This window comes from Arvicanthis niloticus, chromosome 27 (genome assembly GCF_011762505.2).
Source record: "Arvicanthis niloticus isolate mArvNil1 chromosome 27, mArvNil1.pat.X, whole genome shotgun sequence".
In the NCBI taxonomy this organism is placed as follows: Eukaryota; Metazoa; Chordata; class Mammalia; order Rodentia; family Muridae; genus Arvicanthis; species Arvicanthis niloticus.
In genome coordinates, this window is record NC_133435.1 from 6,627,604 (window position 1) to 6,651,667 (window position 24,064).

A 24,064-nucleotide genomic window follows, 5' to 3' on the forward strand; every position below is an offset into this window, starting at 1 on the left:
GCTGTACATGAACAGTTCATCTTAATAAAGTGCCTTCTCTTCATAACTAGATAATCTGAGTGTAAAAATGTTTAGAAAATGTAAGTGGAAATGACTAAAATATGTAAATAATTGTGAACAATAGATTAATGAAGTTACAGTAAGAAGAGACTGTATTCTCAAGCAGTGACAGAATATTCTTTGTGAAAAAAATTACCAGTTCTATGGGCTTGTCTGTGTATTTTCTGGGTATTAATGATAATGTTACAATTTCAGATGTAAATATAAATTAAACACAATCGTTGTCCTTTTGAATATATGATGATTCACTTCTAATGTTTGATATAAGGTTGCTTTATTTTAAAATACTGTTATGTGGCACAACAAAGAAAAACAATGTGTCTTTGTTCAGGATCGGGGGGTGACAGATATGAAGGAAGATTGTAGAGAATTCTACAGACTGGTAGAAATACCTGTTGCATCTGTACACATGGAGCGACCCATGGCTCCAGCCACATATATAGCAGAGGATGGCCTTGTTAGCCATCAATGGGAGGAAAGGCTCTTAATCCTGTTAAGTCTCAATTCCCTAGTGTAGGGGAATGACAGGGCGGGGAGGTAGGGGTAGGTGGGTTTGTAGGGGAGTACCCTCATAGAAGCAGGGGGAGGGGGATGGGATAGGGTGTTTCCAGAGAGGAAATTGGGAAAGGGGATAACATTTGAAATGTAAATTAAAAAAATTCAATAAAAAATGTGAAAATGTTACTGAATTCTAAAGAGACACAAATAAGCTAAAGCTTTACAAAGTCATTGCAGGAACAACTGTTTTTCACTAATCAAACCTTTCCTTTTGAACTGGCACTATATATATATATATATATATATATATATATATATATATATATATATTGTTTTAAGTTATTTTTTTATTGGATAGTCCCTGGGAGCTCTGAGGGATCTGGCCATACAACATATACCACCATCACCATCTTAGCAACCGGTGTACACTCCTCTTCAGTGGTATCAAGGATATTTACATTGATTTGAAACCATTATCCATACATTTACACTTTGGAAACTGTCTTGCTGTATTTATTAAATAAAATTTTTGTTTACCTCTCCACTCCCAATACCAATAATAAAGTGTGAAGAAAATATAATTTATGGCAATAAAATGGAATTTTTATTTTATAAAAAATAACTTTGATCTTAGGTTCTTACTATTAATAATTCAAGATTCCAATAAGGAGTTGCTAAAAGGATAAGGAGTGGAGCTTGTGTTAATAGAATACATCTCATCAAACTGTTTATATTAAAGATCATGGCCTAAATTTATTTTTCAAACAATTTTCAAATTTATTTTTCATTTATTATTCAAACATCTATAACAATCTTATGTTTCAACGGCTGTGATAAATAATTTTACTCCTCTTTATAGAGACATGTCAAAACCATCCAAGAAATGTGGTAAGGCATTTTGACAACAAACTTTTTTAGTTTACCTATAACATACAGGTAATGTACAACACTCATGATTTTTGTTATTGTTGTTACTAATAGCTCTCTAGTTCCACCTAAATATTGTCCCTTACTTGTGTTTCTTCTCCTACCCACAATACCTTATATCTTACTTGTCTCATTACTTACTCATTGTTCTAATGAGTACATATATTGACTAGCATTTAAAGACCTTAATTAGGGAAAATGCATTAAGCTGTAACTATTTTTAACAGTTCATAGTACTGTGGTTACTTTCCATGGTGAAGAAGCAAGCTCCATACTTTCTTAGCCTGGGAAGCTGGATTCTGGTCTCAATAAGCACAACGTCCTGAGCTTGCATTGCCCCAGCCCAGACAACTACTGTTTGTGTTGTATCTCTATGACTTTGTCTTTTACATAATGGAGTCATACAGTACCATCAATGGTATCGGCTTCCACCATGAAGCATTAGTATTTAGGATTTACCTAAGTCATAGTAAGTGGTGAGAATCTCTTTCCCTCTAGATACTGACTATAATTCCACTCCACATACTTTTTAAATTTGTTTAATTATTTGACAGACACCTGGGCTGATGTTATATTTTTACTGTTTAAAATACAACTGTTAAAGGATTTAACTTATGTTTGAAAGACTTTGCATTCAATTTTTAAAGGAAACTCCTCATACTTTCCAGGGACCAAACTATGAGTAAACCTTATATGTAAGAATAAATAACAATACCACAGATAACAAACATATGAAAGAAATATTTTGTAAACCTTGATATTTAACTTGCACTGTTTTGAAATCAACCCATCATCTTCATTCTTAGTTTTATACTGAAATTAACCTTAGAATAGTCTTAAAATAATCCATCTCAAATCCTCAAAACTTTGACTTTCAGGATGTTTGCCTTTCCCTTGTGAGGGATAGAAGAGAAGCTTCCTCTTGGCCTGTCTATGCTGTGAGAATTATGGCATATCTGTCACACTGTTCCTATTCAAATCCTAGTGAGAAAAAGTTGTGTCTTGAATTATATTTCTGTATGAAATTTAAAATAATTTAACCCTAAAAATAATGATGTCATTTTCTTCTTTTTAGCATATGGAAATTCATCCTCCATAAGAATCAAAGTATCAATCAAAGCATGCACATATATTGTTATAACTTACAATGCACTTCAACACCCCTTGTAATAACTAGGCTTCAATAACACATGCATTTGTCTCAAACTCATAGTAGATGATTATGTTTGTGATGTCACTTAGTAAATAAGTCTAATAAAATTAATATAAACTGAACTCACATTTTAGGTAATATTAGTCTCTAGCATGTGAAAAGGAAGATGGAATTCTCTTGCAATTTTTAAATGCAAAAGGTTTAGAAAGCTCATTGAAGAGAAATTATTCCTGAGGGATCGTAGTCTGTGTGCCCATGCAGAATGCCCTAGGTTCTAAGATTGATTTTGTTCTTGCAAACCTCTAGGCAGGTGATAGAAATTGGAACTTGAATATTTCTTAAATGCATTTAAGCACTTTCTCCAGCTGTCAGTCATGATGTAAAGTGGCTGGCCCCTTTTTACCCACATATTCTCCATAGCAAATAGTCTCAGTCTCTCTCTCTCTCTCTCTCTCTCTATATATATATATATATATATATATATATATATATATATATATACACACACACATATATATATATATGTGTGTATGTGTATACATATATATGTGTATACGTGTATATGTATATATATGTGTGTGTGTCCCTTATTATGACGTCCTGATTCCACTGCAACCAAAATAAGTAAATCAAAAAAACTAAGAAGTAGAGAGAAATTTTTTTGCTAAAACAGGTAAGAGGAATATGGCTGCCATTACCTCCAGTCAGAGAGCTTATACATATTTATAACATAGAACACTTTCTGGGAGGGCACCATTTTAGTCATGTTCAATTTAGGGTCATAGAGCAAGCACAAAAGCTTTGATAGTGCTGTTAATTTGAAATTCCAGAATATGAGAAATGTATAGACAAAAAAAAAAAAGATTTAGGGATGGCTTATCTAGAAGACTATGGAGGCTTAGAAGCACCAAGAAATAGCAGATTTCCTTTGGGGGTGAGGAAATATTGTAAATTATACCACAGTAATTTTTGTACCCACCTGTGGCTATGCTAAAGATAATTAATTATACATTTCAAATATGTGAGTTATCTCTCAACAGAGAGAAGGGAGTGCTTGTGACTTTGTTACCCACTGTGTCTGGATCCAGAGCTTTTTCCTGCTGCTGACTATTCTAGTTTAATTGGCAACCTCCCCTTTATCAGAAAAACAAGAAAGAACATCCCACAAGAATCAGGCAAATTGGCGACAGAAAACAAAACTGTGCTTAGCTAATCTGTAAATGGTTTGGAACCGTAATTTTTCTGAATAAATCCAGTAGGATGAAGAGTAATCCAGAGAACATGGATGTTCACACAGTTCAATTCAAACAGTGACTAGGAAATTTCCGTGATTCCTTTGAGTCGTTTGTGTTTCCTAGATCTGTTGACTTACAACCAACATGGTTGGAAAAGAGCATCTTTGAGAATATATATAGTCATTGTCATACCTCATTGTAATCAGCGGTGACACAACAGGACAAAAGCTTAGAGAGGAAACAGGTACATTCGGACTTGAATTAAATGTTATAAAAGATTATTATTTGGTCAAGTGTAAAAGAAACACACTCAAATATAAGACATAAACATTTCTACATGCATTCATATACATATATACAAGTAGACATGTATAGTGAGGTGAAGCATATTCAGTTACAAATAAATATATGTGATTTACATATGAAAATGTGAAGCTTATTATACAAATGTAGAGAGAGAAAAATGAAATGTGATTGGTAAGCACTCCTCCTGAAATCTAAGCCATGAGTACAAGATATTTCACCTTTAATTCCTTTTATAGTAACATATTTTGTAATAAAATATTCCTATTTGGTTAATTTTGGTAATATTATGGCTATTTTCTATTAAATCAGGTTAGCTGCATTTAAATATAGGACAATTAGTGTCAAGATCTGGAAAGGTATTTATAACTCCAATGAGTTCACATATGTGTCTTTTTAAAAACTATTTTGAAGAGTAAATAATCTTTTATATAAGATGCATATTTTGTATCCAAAAACAGTTGCTTTTTCTATAGCCATCTGGCATAAGTCATGAAAAAGGGACAAAATTTGGTCAGTTGTGGGTTAAAAGTGAATGTTTTGTCATTAATCAATGAATATTTGCATACCTGTAATTACTTCTGTACTTTAGTCACACTGATAATTTTTTTTAAATTATAATGACGTGCCCAGGAACTGTCAAACAGTCCTGGAAGAGCATTTTCTAACTCATCTTGCCACTTTACTGTCGCACCATTTGTGTTCTTTCCACTGCTCTTGTGAATCAAGTAGGAATACAGTTTCCTACCAAATCCCTCTAAAGGGAATGCGATGATGCACTTTCCCATCTTTGATGCAAGCATCTGTTGAGGCTTTCCAGGTGGTAAAACATGGTCCAAAATCTGTTTCCATACCCTCAAATCCCAACTTGTTAAAGCTCTCTTGTGACAGGAAACACAGCTCCACCGCCAGTTCGGTATTCCCCCGAATATTTTCAAATGCTGCTGCAGAGCTTTGCGCTGGAATCAGGGAAGGCTGACAACAGCCAGCCAAGTGTTTAGATCGGTGGCTAAATTAAAGGTGAGGTGAAGTGCTGTCGTCTGAAACGTTTACTGTCACTCAGCATACTGTTTTTTGTGTCTGGCTTTGCTATGAGAGCATCTGCCCTGGTAGCTGCAGAGACCTTGGTTGCCTCAGGCAATCCTAGGGGTGCTTTGCTTCTCACTTGGTTGAATCCTCATTTTCAGAGTAATACGGCCTTGGGAAATTAATAAACTGGTGTTGTTTTCTTCTCGTAATATTTTGTTTGGTTACAGCAAATAGCCTGAGACCACATTGTGCCAAATAGCTTAGTAGTATTTGAGTTACTGCTTCTAAGCAGTTTGTACTTAATGTTAGTTTGCATGGATTTAGAGAAATCACGTAAGGCTCTGCTTAAGAGCAGGGGTGTAAGATAATAAAGTTTTTTACTAGATTCCTAATTCCTAAACACAGCTCTGTAATAGGGAAGGTATTTGGATGGCTTTTGCGGCTATCTTTCTATTTCTGATGCAAGATAATTTTCTTAAGATAAAAATATGTATTGGTTTGTGGCCATATACATAGATGGAGAACATCAATCTTTGAACAAAGAGTATATACTTTCTGTGACTCACTTAACATAAATCTCAAATATTTTAATAGGAGGAAAATGCTTAGTTTCAAGGAGAGATCATCTATGAGGATTGAGAGGCGATATCTTCAGTATTGACGATACTTCCCTTTCAAATACTAAAAGTAATGATTAAAGGAGTCATATGTATAATATATAAAATATTTGACCCACACATTTTGTTTTAAATTTAATTAATTTCTCATAAACAAAAATCTACTGGATATATTAATACTGATTAGGATAACAAAGTATAGTAGAGATATAAAATATTCAGTTGCTACACTTAGAAGACCCCAGCTGTTCACACAAAGGCACTTACAAAAAACTTTTAACTAAGTGGAAAAATAATTTAAATAGATAGAAAAGAACATCCTACCCCAGACTATGGCTAAGAGGGTCATTAATTACTTCTGATAAGCAGGAAATTCTGAAAGAACACAGAGAGCTAGTAAAATAGGAATGGTTGGTTAGCTTATGGTAGAAAAAATAAAATGTTGTATGTCTGTGCTCAGCGCCATTGTGCTACTAAGGAAAAAATAAGCTGTCAAATAAAAACTCACAAGGAATGGAGATGATGCCCCTGGTGAATGCGCACCAGCATCCTAACCTACACATGTGTACTGCTGCAGAAAACTGCTATTTTACCATTTGAAAATGGTTGGAAATCAAATCTTGTATTGCATACATTGGTACGTACAACACAGAAACCACGCCAATTGTACCAGGTGAAAAAGTATGATTTACAGTTTGCAACTTTAAGTACAAACTTACTGGGACAGCCCATAACAATCAAAAAAATTAGGTTAGAGTTTGAACCTAGAAATACTTTACTTAAAAAAGAAAGCTCCTAAAATTTGCATGGATCTAGAATGCCAAGTAACTTATCATTTCTTAGTTTCATACTGTTTTGATATACATATTCATATCTGTCTTTGTATAATAAAACTGTATATAGTATGTCCTTATTTTACATGGGACCAGAAGCTATTTATACTTTTGGATATTTGTATATGCTCAAAAGATCTTCTGTATATGGACAAGACCTACACCTGAAATCTATTGTTGAGACATGTAAATACATCATGAAACTAGACTGAATGTTAAACCATACTAAAAGTAATTATAATCCTTCTGTATTTAACAAAGACTAGTCACATGGGATAAAATACAGAATTATTAAACTGTGAGGGCTATTGTGGCACTCAGAAATATTAAGGTTTTAGATACTTCACACTTTAGATATTTTGACTAGGGTCTGCTCAAACTGTGTCAGCATGGATTAGTTTTCAAAAATGAAGAAATAAAAAATGTGAGTCAAGTGAACCAAAGTGTTTCCTTCCTAACACAGTAAATGACTCTTAATGACCATTGCACCAAAGTACATATCTATAGTACATGAACTATAAACAATTAATTTTAAGTAGTATTTGAGAAGGCTGAAGAGTAGCTCAGTTGTAAAAATCACTGGTGTACAAACATGACATAAAGAGCCAAGTTTGAATCCCAGAATTCATGTAAAGCTAGACATAGCACATCTGTAATCCCAGTGCTGCTACAAGGAGACTGGAGGTAGAGGCTGGAGGCTCCCAGAACCTCAAGATCCAGCTGCCTATGTATATGTGGAAATAACTAACAGAGAAAATGTCAAAGAGAAGGTGGAATATCAACACCAACATCTAAAGTTCTTTCCTGACCAGCTTGAGTGAACTGTGATAAGTATACCCCAGTCACTCATTTGAATGAATGCACCCTCATACATATACATGATACAGACATGCTCATAAGCACACACATTACACAAAAAAATTTTAAAACTTTTCAAATAAAAATGACTCTTCTTTATTATCTCAATAATAGTCCATGTGCACATAAATTTAAATTTATTCATAGTTGTAGGAGGAGCTAAGGTGGGAGGAGTAAGGAGACGAAAAGGAAAAGGAGGAGTTAGAGCAGAGATGTAGAAGGAAGAAGAGCCATTCAGGTATGGAGAGCAGTAGTGGCTAACAACTTTTATTTAGAGTTAGTTAATTGGGAAACAACTCTCTTTGTATGGGCATATTGTTATTGAGAATTACCAAACATATAAAGCCTTTGATTAATATTTAAGCATTAGAGTCTCATCTTCTTACTGGACCCGAATGGATGGCGGGATGGTCTGGGCAATGCCCAGCCTTGTGGAGACAGCGTGGAAGATTGGCAGAGCCATCTCCCAAGCTGGTGTTTCATGGGTGGCAGGGCTGATGTTTCCAGCTGGCAGTTTTTATCTGCAGTGCACGTGTGGCCTCTGGCCACAGAACAAGGCGGCTGAGCTGGGCAGAGTAGCCGTGGCTTAGATTGTCGGCTATAACAGCGGCCGTTTTTAAGTAAGTACAACACATAGGTTTTTTTCCCACCTAAACGAGCAAGTGGGTTTTTTCTCTTCTTTGAATTAAACCCACATCTGATGTATTCTGTCTTAGATTCTTATTTTCATTTGTAGACATTTTGGCTTTTTTTTTTTCTTGAAGAATGTGGTACTTTGATATATAGTTTCATTTTTAAAATGTTTGTTGCATTTTCTTCCATTTCCTGTTATTATTTCTAGTTGAGTTTCTTCATGGTCTGAGAATACACTAGGAGGTAAAGTTGTCATACTTCACTCAGTTATTTTTCATAACTCAGAGCTTAATCTCTAAATTTTCTGTATGCACCTGACAAAAGAACGTGTTTTCCTATTGTGTGTAGAAAGTATACTGCTCTATAAATGTCAAGTCAAATTGCTGGTGTTGCTTAAGGCCTACTAGCTTGACTGATTTGTACATTACTCATGTAGATCACTGTGACAGAGATTGAAATCATGCATAACCATAGAACTATAGATCAATCAAATTAATATCTCTTTGATCTATCTTGGAGCGTTAGTTACCCAATATCAAAGACGTTCATGTTTTCTCCACTAGAATCTTGTTTTACATGTTGATTGGTTGTCAAAATTCATGTTACACTTTTCTGCTTTATGCCATTTTCTGGTATTTATATATTTGTTTAGATTTCAGTGGCTATATATATATTGTATCTTATATAATTCCTTTTTATCCTTTCAGAAGTTTATTATAGATACCTAACATATCTATCTATATTATCATATATCATCTATTTATCTACCCATATCTATATATCTGTCCATCTATCTGTCTGTCTGTCTATCTATCTATCTATCTATCTATCTATCTATCTATCTCTCATTGATTACAAAGTCCAGCATGAACTTAGGGAGGACAGGGTGAGCAGGCATGGGCCTCCACAAGTGTCAAGTTCTGCTGTGGGAGAGTAATGCTTGTTTGTATAATAATGCATACTTTCCTCCTAGGAATGTTCTCACTGTTAATGTTAATGATACTGTGATAATCAAAATAGCATGAGTCTGAGAGGTGAATGTGTGGCTAGTGTCTCAGGAAAATGGTAAACACTGGAAGCTTTAGGGTAGCCTTTAGGGCTGTGAAAAAGAACTCCAAAAACCTGACTTCCTCAACTATGCAAAAATATAAAGATGTAATATGAACTATGTAAGGAGCTTCATATATCTAAAGGAACACAGAGAACTACAGATCTGAAGGAACAGAGGCAACTACACTATGAGCCTGCTTGTCAGAAAGATAAAAAGACAAGCAGATACAAATGCAGGCAGATTTCGGGCCTGCAAGCAAGCGATTTAGGTCCAGGCATGGTCAGAATGGTGATTTTAAGACATGGTCCCACCCAGTTATCTTATGGTCTGTGCTTATGCTTGCTGTCTCTTGCTAAGAGTCATGGGCTAAGGTCATCAGATGCTGATTCATGGTATGGTCAAGAGGGAACCTAGAGTAAATAACTGAGTTGATACATAAAACAATTAAAAATCTAGGTTTGTGGTTTGCATGAGATGAGCTAACACAGTGATAGCAGTTCCTTTTTAAAAAAATTATTTTTTACTTTCTAGTGAGAGCTGAACTGTATGGAGATCTCTGGAGAGCAAACACAGCTCTTCAAGAAATTTTTCTAATAGGATCTGATTTTGGTCAGAAAATTCATGGAGAGGGAACACAACTCTTTTAAAATATTTTTATAGCTCTTTTAAATTTTTTCTAATTTCAGTCAGAAATCTCAAGATTTCTGACAAGGCTCTTTAGAATGTTTTCTAGTAGCTATTCAAAGAAGGCTGTCTGAAGAGCAAACACAGCTCTTTCAGAATTATACTTTTTGGTTTTCTGATTTTGATAAAAACCCAAAAGTTACTTTTAAATTTTTTCTAACAGCAATTTTGACTTGGTGAAAAGATCCAAAGAAATTTTCTAGCATTTTTTTTTTTTTTGACATTGGTCAGAAAACCCATGAGCTATCCAGAGAGCTTTTAAATTTTTTACTAGCAGAGAGAACTGTCTCAAGGAAAAACTAGCTATTTCAACCACATAATTTTTAAAATAACAACAAAAATTTTCTAAAACAGAACAAAACAGAAATAGAGAGAGCAAGAGAGAGAGAGAGAGAGAGAGAGAGAGAGAGAGAGAGAGAGAACAGTCTAAAAAGCCTTGTCAGCAAAACATAGGCTGCCAGTTTGGACCTACAATTTGACTTCCAGTCATTCACCCTTTCTTTCAATAAAGGGACCTAGTCTAGGCTATTCCTTGGCAATCAATCAGTCTATCTATCTATCTATCTATCTATCTATCTATCTATCTATCTATATATCTACCTTTATCTATCCATTAATATCTATCATCTATCAATCATTTATTAATCATCTATGTACCTATTTATTTACCTATCAGCTATTAGTCCATTACTCTCTTTATCTAAACTATTTGTCTATCATCTATCTATATCATGTATGTATCTATATCTATCCATCTATATCTATCTATGTACATATCTGTCTGTATCCACTCAGCTCTGTCATCTATTTATCTATTTATACTTATTATCTATCTGCATCTATCTATCTATCTATCTATCTATCTATCTATCTATCTATCTATCTGTAATGGATATTCTTGGTTGCCAACTTGACTATATCTGGAAGGAACTACAGTCCAGAATTGGAGGGCTCATCTGTGATCAAGATCTTGGGGCTAGAAGACACAAGTTTCTGATCTGGTTCTTGGCATGGAGATCTTGAGCCATAGTGGCCATGAAAAGCTTAGGTCCAGACAAGGTAGTACATACTTTTAATCCCTGGAGACTAAGACAAGGAGACCTTTGAGTTCAAGGTCAACCTGTGAAAAACCAAGTCACAGATCTAGGCTTGATGATACACTTCTTTAACCTGGTCCACACCTTCTGCTGGAGACCTACATAAGAACATTGGAAGAAGGAAGATTTGCTCTTTTTCGCATACTTGCATTTACTTGACAGTACTGTGTTGGAATCTACTTCTCCAGAAGTCCAGCTAAAACAGCTAGGCTTGTGTGACTGAGTAACTACTAGATTCTTCCCATTCACATCTGACTATTGGTGGGGAGTTGGGCTACAGACTATAACTCATCATAACAAATTCCCTAACTATATAGAGACTGTCCATAAGTTCTGTGACTCTAGAGAACTGACTAATTATCTATCTATCTATCTATCTATCTATCTATCTATCTATCTATCATTTATCATATAACTACATACCTACCTATATTCATCCATCTGTTATTTATCTGTCTATGTATTTATTTATCATATATATAATCTATAATTTCTCTGTCACATTCTTTATGTACCTACCATCTATCACTCTATATCTATCTTTCTTTCTTTCTTTCTTTCTTTCTTTCTTTCTTTCTTTCTTTCTTTCTATTGAATCTATATCTGTCTATCATTTATCTGTCATCCATCATATCTATTTGCCTGTTTGTCTGTACAGTGTAATGAATTATATTCTCCTTCATTATCATCCCTTATTCAACCCGCACAGAACCTTTATCTCACCCCATGACCCCCTCCTATTTTCATCCCTTAGTTGAAGTCTGTTGCTGTTAACTAGGGTTGCTGTCATGAGCATCCATGAAAGTTTATTTACTAATTAACAGGAACACCCTACCATTGACTACACCCTGAGCAATATGGCTCTCCTTGCCCTAACAAGAATTAACTGCATATAGATCGCCAGGGAAGAACAGGAGCTTGTGAAACCTTCCACCCTCCTTGGTGGAATGCTGAGATTTTTTGCTGTTGATTTTTCTTTACGTACAATATGTTTCTTCCATGTAAATCTACAGCTTTATATCATCCATTGTAATTGTGGCCTTTAATTGTAGTGTTCAAACTATGGATACTCTAAAATGTAAATCTTTTATGTTGCTGTTTATTTATATCCTGGAGGTTCCTTGTAATGTATATACTATTTTTCTACCTTTATTTTGATTTATTTACTACTGTAAAAATTCCACAGTATTTCTTCCACATAATAGGCATTCCTTTACTTCTGGATTTAAATTCATCCACATACCTGTGTGGATAAATATCTCTGTTTATTTTTATGGATGTAAACATGTATGTAGTGTATGAATATATTATGTAGGTCTGTTAATATATTTTTGTAATATATTCACACTTGTCAAATCGTATAAAGCAGTGTCAATACTATTCATATAATTTTATGCATAAAAAGAATATATAAAGTTCATACAAAATTATTGTGTAGAAGAAATTCTTGATTTCCTATTTGTAAGAATTCATGTTTCAGTACTAAGATAGTGGTCTTAGTTCACGGCATGTTTATAGATATTGGGTTGTATTGATATTTAATGTCACAATAATGTTTCAGATAACATCACTGTATATGCTCTTTCTATTCTTTTCTTGTCCTGTGGTGGCTTGGATGAGAATGTCTCCCATAGGCTTTAGTGTTTGAATACTTAGATCTCAGTTGGTGGAGCTGTTTAGGTAAGTTTTGAAGGTGTGTTCTTGCAGGAGAAAGTATGTCAATGCGCCTATGATTTGAGGTTTAAAAAGCCAAGCACAGTCCCCAGTCAGTGTACTCCCCCTGCCTTGAATTCCAAATATGAGCACTCAGCTGTCCTACCATCAAGTCGGCTGCCTGCTCACAAGAATACCTTTCTTGATGAGTTCTTATCCCTATGGAACTCTGAGCCCAAACAAAGCCTGTCTTCCTCAGGTTGCCTTGGTTATGGCATTTTATTAAAGCAACAGAAAAATAGCTGATACACCTCTTCTCCCCTCCTGTCCTCTCCTTTCTCCTCTCCCATTTCTTTTTCTTTTTTGCTTTTTTCCCCTGATAGTCCAAATAATTTAAAAGTTTAAAGTGCTTTCTAGCTTCAAGTTATTACTAGCCCGATGCAGCACTGCTCCTCTATTGTATCTACTTTGAACTTTCAATCTTTGGTCTCTAGTTTCAAAAGTGTAAGTTAACCAGCTAGCCTTAGAAGTTAATTGCTAAGTTCCAGATACAGGCAGTCAGCATGAGACTTAGTTACTGAGGGGCACAAAGAGAGTGTCTCGCCAGGTTATGAAATTAAAAGAAAGAGATCTGACTTTGCGGGGAAGAAAAGGTGGCCCCCAAGATACAGCTCTATTTAAGCTGAAGCATGTAAAATACTCTGACCAGTATTGGATAGGAACAGAGATATAGCAGTTCTCTCAATATTACCAAACATTTGGTATTTTAAAACCTGAACATTTCACTGTTTTCTTGGTTTAATTCACACTGAATCAGATATCTGGCACTCACACACACACGGAGAAGTTCCACAGAGGTTTCAGAGTTGTTTGTAATATCCAATCATGAGTTAGCTAGAGCATAGGCAACATGACATTTATACTTATTCTGAAACATTCAAGTCATCTGAAATGAGATGACCCTCACAGCTCCACACTGAACAGAAGGTTCCCCAAGGATCCATCAGCGACATGGTCCCTTTCCTCCATACTCGTTCAGCCTTTTTGTTCATGTCACTATGGATCTAGCTCTGTAACTGGGTCTCCTGTTGCTGTTTGTCATACACTGACACCATCTCTCTGGATCCTTACAACGTCCCAGCTGTTCTGCATATCATTTTCTTCACAAATCTTGAAAAACACCAGAATGGCTTGGCAACTCATCTAAGGCTGCAGGGCTAGAGCATGGGTGTGTCTTCTTATGCATGTTTGCTGAATGCTACAGAAAGTACATTAAAGGTTTCTACAATAAATTTCCCCCTTTTTTATGTTAGAAAAGTTGTTATGGTATGTGAGTATGGGAACACATGGGCTTAAAATATCCTAGTCTTACATAGAATACAGTAAAAGTGACTGGGAAAAATCATTCTTAGCAGACATGCACATGGAAAACGGCATTGCATGAGCTTAGAAGGCATTAATTTGCTTTCTGCCATGCCTTGGTTCCAGGGACATCCTTTGCTGAAGGGAATGAGATGACAGGGTTTCTGTGTGTTTTCATCTAAGCAGAGGGAACTTGCTGAATGCAGAACAGGCATAGAGTCCTGTTAGCAGGAGATTAAGCCTTGACAAGCTGCTTGCCAATACTTTTCAAATCCAGCTATGTAAGTTATTCAAAAGCAGCAGACTTGTGAAAACAATTAAAGTCAGCCCTTCCTGCTCAGCTTCCTTCTGCTTTGATGGTAACTGCAAAGAGCCAGGATGTTGCTAGGTCAGAGAGAACACCTGAGCCTCCCAAAGGATTTTTTTCTTGTTCTTTTTCTTTTTCATTGTTGTTGTTTTAAGAGATGGTGTTTACAAAACTTTATTGTCAGGTAAATCAAAACAGGAAAATCTATATTAAACAAAACTACCTTTCATGACAAAGCCAGAAATTTACTTATCACCCCTAACCACACACTTCAAGGAATTTTAATTGACTTAGAAGCAGCACTGCCACTGCCGTCATATTCACATGAAGGACACTAAGCAGCCAGTTTCATCAGGCATAATGTAAGTTACAAGTGTGCCTGGATAAAGTTCCGTCTGCCTTGTCTTCAGACTGATTTACTGTTCCAATGGTGTAGTCTCTTCTTCTTGTTCTAAAATTTACCTTAGAAAAGCAAAACTTCCTCATTAACTGTCTTTTAAGTTCAGAAGTAACTCTGCCAAGAAATAGTTTATATATTCACAAAATTAACATATCACAATTTTATCTAGGTTCAAAATAATTTCTTAATAAACAACAGGTACTTATAAAACCCTTGTCTGTTTTAGAGTTTGCACTGAGTGTATTTCATTTATGCACATATTTCATATATACTTACTAGACAAAAAGTAGAATCATGATATACATCTTGACATAAAAGAGTATTTACATATATGTATGTACTCATAAATATTCTATCGATCTATCTATCTATGCTTTTTATGATGGACTGCTTCATTATATAATATATGAAAGTCAATTTGGAATAATCTGAAACTATAACATATAACATAATAATTGTTTTTTTCTATAATTTGAAGCACCTATTCAATCTTTCAATTTCTCTCAGACTATTTAACAATCTTCTTATTATGGCTACATCTGGTATCTCCATTACATTTGAAACTATACCATCAATGAATAACTTTTAACCTAAAATAGTTATTTATTATTATTATTATTATTTTAAATAACTTTTTCTCATACAATTTATTCCTCTTCCTCAGTTTTTCACAGAACCTCACCACCTCCCTACCTACCCAAATCTACACCCTTTGTTGCTTTTTTTTCAATAGAAAACCATCAGAAATCTCAAACATACTGTTTTTGATATAGTAATATATAATGGTAAAATAAAATTTTAAGAATGAAAGCTCATACATGAAATAAGAATTTTATTAAAATCTTTCCAATTATTATTCAAAACAGATGCATGAATTCTTACTTAATAAAGAGTTTGTCAGAGCATAAATTTGAATGTCTTTTTCCTACTTGATACTATAATAAGGAATATTATGAACAAAATCTGAAATACTCTTTTGAATATGACTCTAGAAATGCATTAATATCACATGTTAAGGTGTCAACCTCACACAGAGACACTAAAACATTTATTTACTGGTATCATTTGTATTTCATATTATCACATATATATGAATATACTGTATTTAAGAAAACTGGTCATTAAAAATAGATAATACCACGGTTGCAAGATAGATCATTTAAAGAAGTGTTTATGTCACAAGTATGTGGATCTGATTTCAATCCACAGGATTCATGTAGAAAAGCTTTGAATGGTGGGAACAACTTGGAACCCCAGCCCTGGGCTGGAGGTGTGAAGATCTCTAGGGCCCACTGTCTAGCACTCTGTTCTAGCTGGTGAGCTCTGAGCCACTGAGAGATCCTGTCACTGACAGTGACATATGAGGTTCTCCTCTGATGTTTACAAGTATATGCACATGTGTACATCCACCTTCATACACGTTGATGAGTGTGTATATACATATAAACATTCAAATTTTCAAAAAGCAAAAATGAAAATAAGTATTATAGATGCATAGTTAAATTCTTAGTTTAAATTCTTGGATTATGTTAAGTATATTAACAAAAGTAGGAGGCATAGGACTGCTGATTAGTAAGATATTGAATCTGACACTGGCCATGGACAAGGAAATGGGCTGCTTGGAAGGAATCTGACATAGGCCAAGGACAAGGAAATGGACTGCAGGCAGGAATCTGACATTAGGCTGGAACAAAGAAGTAACTTCAGGCAGAAATCTAAATCCTGGGCTAGAATAAAGAAGTGGGCTTCAGGCATGAAGATGACTTTGGGCTAGGACAGGGAAATAGGCTCAGATACTTTGGTCATCCTAATAAGCTCTTAGAAATAGTGACCACAGAAGTGATCATGGGACTCTGTTTATTGTCCTGCGTGTTCTTCGACTATCTGGGTTTATTGTCTTGCTTGTTCCTTGACTATTTGCATCTATTGTATTGCTGGGTCCTCAACCTAGAACTGACTTTAATACTTGCATGTTATTTAAGCTATAAAAGGAAAAAGGGAGGAGGAAGGATGGGATAGGGTATTAATGGGGATGGGGAAAGGGAATAACATCTGAAATGTAAATAAATAAAATATATAATAAAAAATTTAAAAAAAATGATATTGAATTTTGTATGATGGTATTATCGGACTGCTTTATGCTGTATTCTATTGCCTGTATTGTGTTGAGATAGTCCCATGTATTCTTTGACTCTCTGGGACTTCTATCATGAAAGAAGGTTGGATTTTTATCAGAGGGCTTTTCATTACTAAGTGAGGTAACCATATCATTTCTCCCTTTGATATATGAATGTGATGGAAGTTGAACCATCCTGTATCTCTGTATAGCATTCAGACATCTCTATAGTCATAATCTTGCACACTTTCAGCAATGCCGCTGGTCAATCTCAACCTCAGCAACAATTTACTCACCTTTAATACTGTTGGGCGGCCCTGGAGCATCTTAGAAGTTTTCCCCTTCCCTGCCATGTGATCCTTTGTTTTTATCTGTGGCTATGGGCGTCCACTTTCTTTCTGGAGGGAATGGGTCAATTTGAAGTAACAGTTTGTTACCAACAACCTGTGATTCACCCCAACAACTCCTGGGTATGTACTGTTTGTATCTGATAGTTAACATTCTATTCAAATTACCAGCCATGGTGTGGTAGTTCAAACTTTCAGTCTCAGGACTCAAGAAACAGGCAGATTTCTGAGTTTAGACCAGTTTGGTATATTGAATGAGTTGATTCCTGGCCAGCCATGCTTAGAAGAAGAAAAAGGAGGAAGAGGGGGATGGGGGGGGGGAAGAGCAGGGAGACGAAGAAAATCAAAACCAGAATGTTCCAAAATGGAGCCTCAGGAAAGAAGAGAACCTTGTCACAGAAGTTGTAGATGCTGGTCATCAGAGCCTTACAGGGAGATCTCAAGTTTTCAGAACCACAGGCTGCTAGCCCATATGATTAAGGAATGCTAGCATCTAATTTAGAGGGTGCCTCTTGCCACCTCTCCCTCCAGCCTTTGCAACCCCTCTTTCTATCAGACACTGTGGGAAGGCAAGAAGCCAAAGAGCAGCTACAAGATCTTACTGCATACCACAGCTTTCAAAGTCTCAACAGCAAAAGAAGACTCAGATGCTTCCTAACATTTTTTTTAGCCAACATGCCCTAAATAGAATGGCAATTAATTATCACAAAGCCACTAAGTGTCATTAATTTGGTAAAAGCAGTCCCTTTTCGTGAGCCGAATGCCAGGTTCTCATAAACATCAGTCATTCTAGAGCCCGAGGACAAATATAAAAGCAAACAAAACCCAAGCGTAAACATTTTTTCCTATCAGCAAAACAGTGCAATTTATTGTCATTGTTCCTTATTTAGACAAGAGGGCAGCTGGAAGTCAATGTGGACTATTTCTTCCTCCCTCCCTTCCTTTCTCCCTCTCTCCCTCTCCCTCTCTCCTTCCACCCCCCCACCTGTCTCTTTCTCTCTCTTTCCTCTCTCACCAGGGTGCACTGCCATCCACTTTCTTAGTACAGTGTGACGCTCCATAAAAATGGGTTTTAAGGAACAAAACAGAATTCTCCAATCAGAAGTTTCACAGTTCTTTTTCTTTGAGTGTGATACTGACAGTGTCTAGGATGCCTGCCCTATGAGGAGAGTCAGGACAGCAGTGAACTAACCCTTTTTTACTCAAGGAACTTCTTGTCTACCCTCAGTGTTAGAAAAACTTCAGGGGATCTTAGTTTAACTTGGCATAAATATATTCTGAGCACCAATATGAGGATAAAATTTTTTTACTTTCCTAGAATTTTTTCTAGGGCTGGAGACACAGTTCAGTTGTAAAGTGCTTGCCTAGCAGATGTGGAAGACCTGGTGCATACCAACTGCAGAGATAGGGGCATATGTTGGTTTTGTGGAGACAAGGTTTCTCTGTAGAGCCCTGACAGTCCTGGAACTCTGTAGACCAGGATAGTCTGGAACTCACAGAGATCTGCTTGCCTCTGCCTCTCTGAATGCTGGGATTTAAAGTGTGTAGCACTACAACCCAGAAATACAATTCTTATTCAACTACCAATTTTCCTCTTACAGTAATAAATAGACATTCCTCACGTTCATTGGAAAAGAAACTACAGACCTGGTCTTATCTCAGCATATCTTCAACAGTTGGAATAAAATGATTTGTTTTATTATTTATTTATTTATTTATTTATTTGCCTTCTATTATTTTTATTCTGAGATCTACCAGTGCCTACTCTCCAAGAGAGACTTATTTAAATGATTTTTCCAGGAAAATCTAATTGTGACATTCACCACTATTCTTGTGTTTGTTGTTATGCTTCATTTTATGCTTTACCCTGAAAATCTGTTCTGTCGAAGTAGGAGCTGTGTGCCTATTATGCAGGGATGCCATTCTTGGAGCGTTCTGCTCATCTGTATGGGGTTAGATTGCTTTGATACTATGATTACATACCAGTTCTATTGCCAAGATTTTTCATGCATATTCTCTACAGTTTTTTTCAAAGTTTGTTTTTTCTCATCTGCCATGATTTTCTGACAAACTCTAAAGTTGCTGCTGCAATGGGTAATTCTCTGGATTTAATTGTCACCTCAGCCTCATGGGGTAGCAGTGATGTCGACAAGGCAAGTCAGAACCAGCTCTCTTCCCTACAGTGGCAGGACTTAGTATCTCAGTCTTTAAAATGTGAGTTCACATCATTGCCTCTGCTTCTCCCTCCACCAAAGAGAGGCTGTGATGAACTTGTTTTTGAAGGAGAGGCTACATTCAGTTATTTCAACTAGTATTTGCTTTGCCTTGGTGAAACCAATAAGCATTTTAGTTTTCTCTTTCCTTCTTAAATGTCTTTTCACCTCCACTGTGGAAATTGTTCTAATTAGTTTCTCTTTTGAGATTTATTTCATTTGTGTGTACATGTACACATTTGTATACATATCTATGTTCACATTTGTGTACAGTGCTCAAAGAGGCTACAAAAGAAGTATCAGATCCCTTGGAACTGGAGTTATAGGTCTATGTTGGGAACAAAACACATGTCCTTTTAGAAATATAAGTTCTTTAAACTGCTGAGCTGTCCCTTGAGCCTTCTGCTTTCTTCATAAGAGATCATTTACTGTACTCTTTTCTTCTTCACTGTATAAATATAGACACTCATCACTAAACTAATTCACAGTAGTGGATTAAATAAAGGAATTGGTATAATGTACATACAGCATGTACTCCTTAGAGGTAATTATGAAGTTAGATATAATAAAATGGCAACTTTTCATTCCAAGTAAACTTATGGGGACCCAGTCAAATACACACACTTTGAAACTTATACTCATGGGGTCTACATGTACCTTTATACACTCAGATGTCGGTGACTAGAAGATATATTTCCATTAAAAATATTATGTCTCTGCTTTCTATTCCATTAACCACTCTTAAGCCTAAGGACTGCAACAGTAATGTGTTATTTAACGGTTACTTACAAGAATTTTCACCCATTTTTCCAAAGTTATTGTGGCATTTACAAAGACTTCCACAGAACTAAGGACTAATTTATGGTCCTGACATTTCCACTTCCCTTTAAATACTTTAAATACTCCTGTGACTAGTTAGTCACATACAGAGTTTTAACTGCATTTTTAAAAAAAAATTTTAGCACTTTGCTGTTTAAGTGATTTTATAGTCTGCTACATTTAAATACATGGTGACATTATACCAAAAAGGTATGAATTAATACAGAACTCCTTAGACACTGGGAGAAACCTTTTTAGTGTGGAAGATCAACTCTTTTCACCAATGATTCACTTTTCTCTGTTCATAGTTGTTCTGCCCCTGAGATGTGTACAATGTAATGACTTTGATCAATAGCAGAACTCCCTTGAGTCTTGTAATACTCGAAGTTTACCCAGGATGTTCTGTTTATATATTTTTTGCTTTGAAATAAAGATTGGTGTTTATGTTCAGATATAAGAAGTATCCCTAAGCCCATCCTAGATATCATATTTGCTATGAAACCTATTTTGTCTATCTTACCATCATTTTGATATTCTCTTTCTATGATATTCAAAGTTCAGAAAGCATCAACTACTGTTTGTTATATCATCAGAATTTTTTGAAAAAAAAAGACTTTAAAAAGCTACTCATTTCACTCAGCATTGAAATTACTTTAAATATTTTTGTTTGTTTGTTTGTTTGTTTGTTTTTCGAGACAGGGTTTCTCTGTGTAGCCCTGGCTGTTCTGGAACTCAATATGTAGACCAGGCTGGTCTTGAACTCAGAAATCTGCCTGCCTCTGCCTCCCAAGTGCTGGGATTAAAGGAGCGTACCACCACTGCCTGGTCACTTTAAATGTTTCTATAACATGAATTTTCTCTAGTGTATTTCCATGATAGTCACTGATCTTTTGAAAGAACAAAAATAGAAACTAATATCTAAAATATAAATAGTTTATATTGCTCATTGCATATCTATAAATTCCAAAGTCTCATATTTACTTCAAACAGTGAACTATTTTGTTTTTGTACTGCCTCATTCTTCCTTCTTACTAACTAGAAATTAACTTTTTCTGTAATTTTAAAGTAGCTCAACTTGATCCACTCTAACTATAATACTAAATTTACTCTGAAGAACAAAAGGCAACATAAAGACTCTGTTATCCAAAATGATGAAATGTATGAATTTTTAAAAGAAAAACAATAACAAAGGAAACAACATTAGTACAGTCGGGCTGCCATTCTAGGGATATGTCAGAATATATAGATAAATGATAGTTACATGGAGGATGCTTAGATGAATAGATGAATGGATAGATGGTAGGAAGATAGATAGATTAGAAAGATAGATAGATAGATAGATAGATAGATAGATAGATAGATAGATAATTAAATTATGGGTACATAGATGATAAATATATAAATAATAACTCAAAGCCTGTCCTAATGTAACTTATTCTTCCAACAAAATTCTATCTCCTAAAGAATCCACAACCTTGTCAAACAGTTCTACTAGCTGGAGGACAAGCTTTCAAACTTGTGAACCAGCTGTGGACATGTCATACTCAAGTCACCATACTCTCCTCCTGAGGAAGTAAGATCACAGTGACAGCCCTAAGCCACAGCATTGAGTGGTATGTCCATGTCATGTTGTTGTCTGAAAGTTCACTAAGCCTATCCTTCCATCCAGTCATCACGTGTCAACAGCTTAACTAGCAGGTGGGTGAAGAACTACTGTGAGACAGTGTCCATGTTACAACCAAGCTTTTCATCTCCTGTGAGGAGGTGATTCAACTTTGGCTAGATACCACCAGCTGTGGGATTCCGATGTAAGTCAACATAATATCAGTTATTAGATTCCAAGAAATGCTCCCAGAAATTGTTTTTAATTTGACTTTACAAAATTATATATCTATCTGTATTTGATGCCTTGTGTGTTTCAGACAAATTTCTAGGGGTTTACACAAAGGAGCATATGAGACCATACAAAACAGTTACAGTAGGTAGGAGTATAAAAATCCTACAATCGTGGTATGTGGTCTCTTGCAGCACATAATTATATTAAAATTGTAAGAAAGTGAATCAAGATATACTTCCATTTTTCTTTACTCTTCTAAATGTCAGAGATATCAGAATGTCCATGATGAAAGTAGAATTCCCCAGCCATAAGACAATGGAGCATGTTCCATTGTGGCGATGCACCTATAGTAGAAAAGTGTTGCTGTTATTAACAAATTTTTGTCTTTTTACTGGTAAGATATTAATTGAACTGACAGAATCCCCTTCCTATCTTCACCAGAAAGGCCAGAATCCTTATGTGAGCTACATGATCTAAAGAGAAAGATGACAAGCAGAGGTGAAAAGCTGCCTCTGCTTGGAGAGTTAAGAAGTCTGTTCTACAGATTAACCTGGCTAGTGCTCAAAATCCTATGTCCTTACTGAACTTCTCAAGCTGATATCAGTTTGAGAAATAGTCACAGAAGTTGACTTTTGTATTACAGCCTTGGACATTTATTTAGGTAACTGATAAAAATGAATGGCGTACTCTTCACTATTTTAGATGTGTTCCTTCCCCCTAACACGATTGTTTTCAATTCAGATTCAGGTACATACATTTTGCATTCTTAGGATGTTGGGATTATATTGGAATAGTTCCCTGTCCTCATAGCCAATTTAGAATTTGGAGAAGAAATGCATAGATGAATATAACAACAGGAGATTATTTTAGAAAATAATGCAATTAATTATAGCCATTTACCCAGAAGAAGGAGTCTAGATAATGAACTGCAAGTTGTTTAATTAGCACCTATTAGACATCTGTCATAGGATATCAGATAAGTACAGTGAGAATAAAAATAATTAGCCTCAGGCCTGAATGAATTATAATTATTGACACATACCTTAAGTGGCGAGAGACAAGTGGACAAGTTCTCCTAAAAGATTCTGCTAATACTTATACGAATGCATCTGGATAAGTGTGGCCATTGTAGTTCCAGAGAGTTCTACGCAAAGCCTAAGTGTGTGACTCCTCTTCTTTCCATCATGACACCTGCTCTATAATCATGCCATTTATCAGAAATTCACACAGAACTGAGAGTCCTCTATGTTCTCCATAGTCTATACACATATAGTTTGTGAGCTATGACTTGCAAAATGAATCCCTATTTCAGTCCTGAGACATGAGCTCCAGTTCCTACATCCTCATGCTTTCCCAACAGTGTTTACCTTCTGGACTATTAGAAGAGCCATTTGGATAAGTTCCCTATTTTGTGTTCTTATGTAGCACCCTTTAACATTTACTTCCCACATGACATTCAGAAATAATGTTAAAAATGTTTTAAATGTTCAAATAGCATTGAATATATCTAATATCATCCATCGCCATATGGCCCTTCCTTAAATGAAATCCCTTAGGTCTCTCTACATACATGTGGCCTCCTTTATAAAATCGTCCCCATGGCTCCATCCCTATTACTCTACCTACTTCATCTCTCTGCATTTATTTATCTGAGAAATTCTATTTCTGAATTTTCTTTATGTCTTACCAGGTGTATTTGTTGCTTGAAAGTAGGTTTTGTATATTTACGTATATATAAATACTTAACCTCAAGATATATATATATATATATATATATATATATATATATATATATAATCTTAAAGAACATTAAGCCACTTGGGTTGACAATGCTCTACTCAGGAACCATAGACTAATAAAACCCTAGTACCAAGGATAAGAATCTTCCTTTCAAATGATTAATCAGGGCAGAAGAACTGGCTTCCAAAGTAATGTAGGGCATGTCTGTTGTCCTTAGTTGATTCTCAGAGATTGGAGATGGGCCCTTATTGTTGAAGATATCACACAATTGCATGTGCCGGAATCTGGCTTC